Raw genomic sequence first — 9,018 nt, forward strand, 5'->3', positions numbered from 1 at the left:
AGTAGTAGCAGTAGCAGTAGTGACACACATGAATGGACTCTTCCAGTGTTTCGTCTTTGCTCTTTTCTGCTCCTCTGAACTTCGTCCTGAGAATCGGAGAACCTTGTTTGACCCCTGTCCCACGTCACTTTCCCCCCACGTCCCGACCTGACCCCTGGACCCCACCTTGGACCCCCCCGTCGTCTGTTAGCCGCTGACAGGCTCCAGCTACACATTTACATCCCATATCAGTCTTTAGCATCATTAGCTTGATTAGCATTAGCTTGTATTATCAGCGCATCAGACCTGAGGCTCCGGGAGGGCCCCCTCTGCCCTCTCCCGCCCTGGCCCCCTCTGCACTCGGCCCTATCTGATAACAGGGGCCTGGTTTTGGTCCGGGATCTCCATACGTCTTCCGTGACCCAGGTGAAGAATCCAGAGAACGGTACAAAAACACGAACCCGCCAAAGTGACATGTTTATCTGTCAGCTCTGCACATTTATCAATCTGGAAACGGAATCAGGATGTTCAAACAAATAAAAACACAAATCTAACTTCTGATCAATGCAGTGGAGAGAAAAGCACACATGTTTCCCCCTCGTTTGCTTTTTTAATCGTCTCAAATGAATGAACGTCTTTAATGAACTCAAACAGGTTTTCATCTTATTGGCAAAGTTACACAATATTTTAAAATCAATTTGGAAAAAAATTTACAAATGTTGGGGAAAAACACAAAAAAGCTGTTGGTGGACGTGACACAAACTGAAACTAAACTGGGACTAAACTGGTTTTAGTCCTGTTTTAGTTCTGTTTTAGTCCTGTTTTAGTCCTCTTTTAGCCCTGGTTTAGCCCTGGTTTAGCCCTGGTTTAGCCCTGGTTTAGCCCTGGTTTAGCCCTGGTTTAGTCCTGGTATAGTCCTGGTTTAGCCCTGGTTTAGCCCTGCAGGTATAACGTCTCTCTAGACTTTTAAACTTCACGTTGGCTTCAGTGCCGCAGAGCGACAGCAGAGGTCAAAGTTCAGTCCTGGTGGAAGTCATAAAGAGATAAGAGCAGAACCTGGAACGCTTTAAAAACACCGAGCTCCTGCGTCATGTGACCAGACCAAGCCGTAAACAACTAAACGATTGATCATTTCATCATGTGAAGGGCGTTTGTGATCGTTACTCTTTAAACTTGATGAACAGATGAATAATGACTTCTGTTTACTTTCTTTTCTTAAACTTTGGCACTAATGAAGCTCGTTTGGTAAAAGTCAGAAGTATTTATTTCATCAAGTCGTTTTCCAACAACGAGCGACAAGTTCAGTTCAAGTTCAGTTTGTTTTTGTGACACTTTTTCTGGATTTCTTTGACGAGTTTATGATGATTGGCTCTGATGGGATTTACTCATTAGAGCCTTTTACTGGTGTAATTAAAGGGCCGAGTCGTTAGCGTCCTTTTGAGGAGGTGTGGATCCTGGCGCCCTTACGGGGCCCTCCCTCACGGGGCCCCCCCCTCCCGGGGCCCGCCCTCACGGGGGCCCGCCCTCACGGGGCCTGGCCTCAAGCCCCGGGAAACCACAGGCTTCGCATAACGGACCAGACTCTGGGCCGGGGCCGAGCTTGGGAGGAAAAGAGCCACTCAGAGCCTTCACCTGATAAGACATGCCTCCTTCACCTGATAAGACACGCCTCCTTCACCTGATAAGACACGCCTCCTTCACCTGATAAGACACGCCTCCTTCACCTGATAAGACACGCCTCCTTCACCTGATAAGACACGCCTCCTTCACCTGATAAGACACGCCTCCTTCATCTGATAAGACACGCCTCCTTCACCTGATAAGACACGCCTCCTTCACCTGATAAGACACGCCTCCTTCACCTGATAAGACACGCCTCCTTCACCTGATAAGACATGCCTCCTTCACCTGATAAGACACGCCTCCTTCACCTGATAAGACACGCCTCCTTCACCTGATAAGACACGCCTCCTTCACCTGATAAGACACGCCTACTTCCCCAAATAAGACACGCCTCCTTCACCTGATAAGACACGCCTCCTTCACCTGATAAGACACGCCTCCTTCACCTGATAAGACACGCCTCCTTCATCTGATAAGACACGCCTCCTTCACCTGATAAGACACGCCTCCTTCACCTGATAAGACACGCCTCCTTCACCTGATAAGACACGCCTCCTTCACCTGATAAGACATGCCTCCTTCACCTGATAAGACACGCCTCCTTCACCTGATAAGACACGCCTCCTTCACCTGATAAGACACGCCTCCTTCACCTGATAAGACATGCCTCCTTCACCTGATAAGACACGCCTCCTTCACCTGATAAGACACGCCTCCTTCATCTGATAAGACACGCCTCTTTCACCTGATAAGACACGCCTCCTTCACCTGATAAGACACGCCTCCTTCACCTGATAAGACACGCCTCCTTCACCTGATAAGACACGCCTCCTTCACCTGATAAGACATGCCTCCTTCACTTGATAAGACACGCCTCCTTCATCTGATAAGACACGCCACCTTCGCTTGATAAGACACGCCTTCTTCACCTGATAAGACACGCCTCCTTCACCTGATAAGACACGCCTCCTTCATTTGATAAGACACGCCTCCTTCACCTGATAAGACACGCCTCCTTCACCTGATAAGACACGCCTCCATCACCTGATAAGACACGCCTCCTTCACAGGATAAGACACGCCTCCTTCACTTGATAAGACACGCCTCCTTCACCTGATAAGACACGCCTCCTTCACCTGATAAGACACGCCTCCTTCACCTGATAAGACACGCCTCCTTCACTTGATAAGACACGCCTCCTTCACCTGATAAGACACGCCTCCATCACCTGATAAGACACGCCTCCTTCACAGGATAAGACACGCCTCCTTCACTTGATAAGACACGCCTCCTTCACCTGATAAGACGCGCCTCCGTCACCTGATAAGACACGCCTCCTTCACCTGATAAGACACGCCTCATTCATCTGATAAGACACGCCTCCTTCACCTGATAAGACACGCCTCCTTCACTTGATAAGACACGCCTCCTTCACCTGATAAGACACGCCTCCTTCACCTGATAAGACACGCCTCCTTCACTTGATAAGACAGGTGTCTTAACATGAGCTGAATAATAATATACAAATATATATCGTGCTGAAAAAGGCTCAATGTAGGAGGTTTTGTCTATGGGAGTTTTTGTTTATAGAAGATCTTCTGAGTTTTTCAAACTTCCTATAAGTGATCTGTTCTTTTCTTCTGTATCTACCTCTGTATCTACCTGCGTTGCAACAATGAAATTTCCACATGTGGGACAATAAAGGAATATCTTATCTTATGTAAAGATTTAGGATGAATCGACTTAAACGCTAAATATTTGTGTCGTTTGAACTTAAAGTTCATTTTCCCAGATTCAGATTTTATAGAAGTCGTTGATTTATCGATTATCGTCACGTCGAGTTGTGATGGATCCAGCCTCGTTATTGGTCAGTGAATTATTCAATTACATCATCGGTGTACATACATTGCCTCCCCTCCCTCCCTCCCTCCTCCCTCCCTCCTCCCTCTTCCCTCCCTACTCTCTCCCTCCCTCCTCCCTCTCCCTCCTCCCTCCCTCTTTCCCTCCCTCCCTCCCTCCTCTCTCCCTCCCTCCCTCCCTCCCTCCTCTCTCCCTCCCTCCCTCTCTCCCTCTTTCTCTCCCTCCCTCCTCCCTCCTCTCTCCCTCCCTCTCCCTCCTCTCTCCCTCTCTCCCTCCCTCCCTCCTCTCTCCCTCTTCCCTCCCTCTTCCTCCTCTCTCCCTCTCTCCCGCCCTCCTCTCTCCCTCCCTCCCTCCCCCCTCCCTCCCTCTCCCTCCTCTCTCCCTCTCTCCCTCCCTCCCTCCCTCCCTCTCCCTCCTCTCTCCCTCTCTTCCTCCCTCCCTCCTCTCTGACCATCCTCTGAGCAGTGTCGCGTGCGTGTGCGTCAGTGCGTGAGCTGGAGTGTGCGCGTCAGCGTCATTCTCTCTCTCTCCCTCTTCCACAGCAGGCTCGCGCGGCTCCTCTTCCACAGCAGGCTCGCGCGGCTCCAGTGCAGACGTGAGGACGCGCGGCGTAAAGACGCACGGACATTACAAGTTCCGCGCTTCGATCCGCCGACACTTCCACGCGTCCGGGGCTCTTCTTTGTGACTGAGGGACCGGACAGCGGGAGAAAGTGGACGTTTATCCTGATTTGGGACATTTTGGTCACGTTGTTTTTGGGGCAAATACGCGGCCGGACTTTGCACCGCGCGCACGTGAGGATTTAACACTTTCCAAAGGATTTTGCGCTTTCAGCAGAGAAGGAAGAAACACGCTTTACGATCGTCACAGACTGTTTTTTTATCTTGGGACAAATGTGGAGTTTAAGGCCGAGGCGACAGGACGCGTAGCCCCGGGACGAGGCGAGCGCGCGGGGGAACGGAGGGACCGCTGCGGGGCCCCGGGAGCTCCAGAGCCGCTCCAGAGCCGTGTGTGACTGAAGGGCCACAGGTAAAGACACACGTAGTGACCGTGATGTTTACACGTGATTACGACGTGAGACGGATCGAAGTGTGATGATAAAGCTGCGGTTCATGTTGTACTTTGGCTCATTTATAGTGATGATTGTTTGTCAAATGTTTCATGGGCGTTCAAAGTTTCAAAGTACAAGTACAGTTATCTGTACTTTACTCAAGTACATGTTACACGTTTTACTTTCACTTGAACTGGCCTGAAAAGTAAATAACATTTGTTTACTAAAGGTTTTGAGTGAAAGGTCTGCTTTTCAGACAAATCTGTCTGAGATCTTCAGGCAGTTCTCAAGATATATCTGTACTTTTTACTCTCAAAGTACACCGAGAAACCAGTAAACCAAGAAGTACTTCAAAGCTTTTACTGAAGGAGACTTTTATATATGTGACAATTTGACTCAAACGATTGTTAATGTGACACTTTCTGCTGCTGTGTCTGCACTTTTATTTAAGTAACAAAATACTTCAAAGTACTTTACTTGTGTCTTTAACAGTAATTTCACCTGCGCCGTCTTATCGTGAGCTTTTCCTTTCAAAACACTCTATATTTGCGTGTTCTTGGATTATATTTGCGTGTTTCTTGGACTATAATTGCGCGTTTCTTGGATTTTATTTGTGCGTTTCTTGGACTATATTTTCGTGTTTCTGGGACTATATGGGCCAGAGCCACAGTCACGTCGTCGCGGCCCCTTATCGCGTCATTCCCCGCGTGAGGTTTGGTGATTTGGCGGAGCAGATGGGTCAGTTTGGACAGAGGCCGGTCAGGAGGAGGGGAGCCGGGCGCGGAGGGGGCAGAAGATTGCGCCGTGTCATTTACATTGTAAAGTGGAACAGACTTTACATTTCAATCCCGCATTGTTGAGGCGGAGGAACACAGAGGTCAGACATTGGACTTCAGCGTTTGGACTCTGACCACGAGACGAACCGTGAGAGGAAAAGTGTCCCGGTAAAACGGCCCGGGACCGGACCAGCCGGTTTGGGACTGGGTTCATTCTAGGTTTAAGTAGAGAAAGTGTGATTGAATGCATCTTGATTTTGATTCCCGGACAAATCCAGTTCAATCAAAGTTTATCTCGGATCCAGTCGGTCTCGGTCGGGTTCTGGGTCTGGACTTGGTCTTATCTCGGATCCAGTCGGTCTCGGTCGGGTTCTGGGTCTGGACTTGGTCTTAACTCGGATCCAGTCGGTCTCGGTCGGGTTCTGGGTCTGGACTTGGTCTTAACTCGGATCCAGTCGGTCTCGGTCGGGTTCTGGGTCTGGACTTGGTCTTAACTCGGATCCAGTCGGTCTCGGTCGGGTTCTGGGTCTGGACTTGGTCTTAACTCGGATCCAGTCGGTCTCGGTCGGGTTCTGGGTCTGGACTTGGTCTTATCTCGGATCCAGGACTTGGTCTCATCTCGAGCTGCAGCTTCAATGGTTATTAATTATTTGCTATTGTGAACTTTCCAAATACATTTTTGACCAAAGAAATGTGGAAATGAGGCGACTGAAGGTGAAAAGAGAGAGAATATTTATGAATAAACTGTCTTATTGATGGAAATCCTTTTTGACATTTAGATTTAAGAATGTCACTGTCTTTTAGACCAGGTTTAGTCCTGGTTTAGTCCAGGTTTAGTCCAGGTTTGGTCAAGGTTTAGCTTCGGTTTAGTCCAGGTTTAGTCCAGGATTAATCCAGGTTTAGTCCAGGATTAATCCAAGTTTAGTCCTGGTTTAGTCCAGGTATAGTCCAGGTTTGGTCAAGGTTTAGTCCAGGTTTAGTCCAGGTTTAGCCTCTTGATACTCGCTTAATGCCTTTTTCTTTTTATTGCCGTGGTTCCATATAAATCTTTATCATCAAAATAAATAAACTTATCGAAGGAACGAAAACGTTTTAGAGTTCAACATACCGAGCTTTCCAAATCAAGTCCAAATCAAGTTAAGTCAATTTTTTTTGCCAGTTTTAGTCCGCTTGACTCAGCATTAGCCGTAGCCACGCTCCGGAGCGTTCCGGAGCGTTCCGGGCTCTTAATTGGGAGAGAATGGGGCTCATTCATGGGCGACGTGTGGGTTAAACGTGCCGCTGCCTCAGACCTGGCGCCGGCCGTTCGCCACATGTTGATTTTTCCAGAGTGGGACCTCCCGAAAAGACGCGCAAAATATAAAGCCCCTTAGTCTCGGCCCACGATACAAACAGCCCACTTTCCCCCGGGTCAAGGAAACGTTTCATCGGAAGAAAAAACACACGCACAGATCTGACTATTGTAGATTTATAGTTTGAACTTTTCTGTCAACAGATTCGGAACGTTTGAGAACAGTTTGGTTGAGACTAAATGGCTGCAATCGATAACTCTGTCGATTATTGTTTCGATTAATCGCTTGGTTGTTTGGGCGAATGTGAGCTAAATGTGTGCTAAATGGGTCCTAAACGTGACCCAAATGGGACCTAAATATGACCTAAATGGGACCTAAATGGGACATAATGTGACCTAAATGTGACCTAAATGTGACCTAAATGGGACTTAATGTGACCTAAATGGGACCTAAATGGGACCTAAATATGACCTAAATGGGACATAATGTGACCTAAATGGGACCTAATTGAGACTTTTATATATGTGACAATTTGACTCAAACGATTGTTAATGTGACACTTTCTGCTGCTGTGTCTGCACTTTTATTTAAGTAACAAAATACTTCAAAGTACTTTACTTGTGTCTTTAACAGTAATTTCACCTGCGCCGTCTTATCGTGAGCTTTTCCTTTCAAAACACTCTATATTTGCGTGTTTCTTGGACTATAATTGCGCGTTTCTGGGACTATATGGGCCAGAGCCACAGTCACGTCGTCGCGGCCCCTTATCGCGTCATTCCCCGCGTGAGGTTTGGTGATTTGGCGGAGCAGATGGGTCAGTTTGGACAGAGGCCGGTCAGGAGGAGGGGAGCCGGGCGCGGAGGGGGCAGAAGATTGCGCCGTGTCATTTACATTGTAAAGTGGAACAGACTTTACATTTCAATCCCGCATTGTTGAGGCGGAGGAACACAGAGGTCAGACATTGGACTTCAGCGTTTGGACTCTGACCACGAGACGAACCGTGAGAGGAAAAGTGTCCCGGTAAAACGGCCCGGGACCGGACCAGCCGGTTTGGGACTGGGTTCATTCTAGGTTTAAGTAGAGAAAGTGTTGTTGAATGCATCTTGACTTTGATTCCCGGACAAATCCAGTTCAATCAAAGTTTATCTCGGATCCAGTCGGTCTCGGTCGGGTTCTGGGTCTGGACTTGGTCTTAACTCGGATCCAGTCGATCTCGGTCGGGTTCTGGGTCTGGACTTGGTCTTATCTCGGATCCAGTCGGTCTCGGTTGGGTTCTGGGTCTGGACTTGGTCTTATCTCGGATCCAGTCGGTCTCGGTCGGGTTCTGGGTCTGGACTTGGTCTTATCTCGGATCCAGTCGGTCTCGGTTGGGTTCTGGGTCTGGACTTGGTCTTATCTCGGATCCAGTCGGTCTCGGTCGGGTTCTGGGTCTGGACTACACAGATCTGACTTTTGTAGATTTATAGTTTGAACTTTTCTGTCAACAGATTCGGAACGTTTGAGAACAGTTTGGTTGAGACTAAATGGCTGCAATCGATAACTCTGTCGATTATTGTTTCGATTAATCGCTTGGTTGTTTGGGCGAATGTGAGCTAAATGTGTGCTAAATGGGTCCTAAACGTGACCCAAATGGGACCTAAATATGACCTAAATGGGACCTAAATGGGACATAATGTGACCTAAATGTGACCTAAATGGGACTTAATGTGACCTAAATGTGACCTAAATGTGACCTAAATATGACCTAAATGGGACATAATGTGACCTAAATGGGACCTAATTTGGACTCAATCTGACCTAAATGGGACCTAAATGGGACCAAAATGGGACCTAAATGGGAGTTAAATGGGACATAATGTGACCTAATTGTAACCTAAATGTGACCTAAATGCCAATTAGTTGTGATTAATGGATAAACCCGCTAATGCATATTGCTCTCGTGGACTCCATTATGCACAGTGAAATGTACATGACTTTACAATAATTACTTTAAAGTCGACTGCTTATTTTGTTTAGATTGTAAGTGTTTATTTGACAGAAGCAGAAAGGACTATTCTTGAGATTAAAGGGCCCATGACAGGTTTTTACGATGTTCTCATTTTGACTTTATTTGGTGTGTTTATATCTGTCGTACATATACATTATAGTTTTACTCCAATCGAGCAGGTATTTGTGGAGAAAACTTTGAAAAAATCTGTAGAAAATGACAGGAAGTGACATCACACCAGGGACATGACTCATTCCAGTCAAAGTTTATGCAGAATTTACACAAAGAAACTACTTTTTTGACCCTTTAAACAGTAATTTGACAAAATATAGTCACTCTCCATATAGTTTTATTTGTCAAGTTTAAAAAAACGTGACATTAGATGAGTTTTAGCCCAGTGTTTTCTTACAAACAGGAAGTAAAATTCTAAACCTAAAAAAATGTCTATTC

This window comes from Eucyclogobius newberryi, unplaced genomic scaffold (assembly GCF_026437365.1).
Source record: "Eucyclogobius newberryi isolate DKJ021-1_F unplaced genomic scaffold, fEucNew1.0.hap1 SCAF_15, whole genome shotgun sequence".
NCBI classification, from domain to species: Eukaryota; Metazoa; Chordata; class Actinopteri; order Gobiiformes; family Gobiidae; genus Eucyclogobius; species Eucyclogobius newberryi.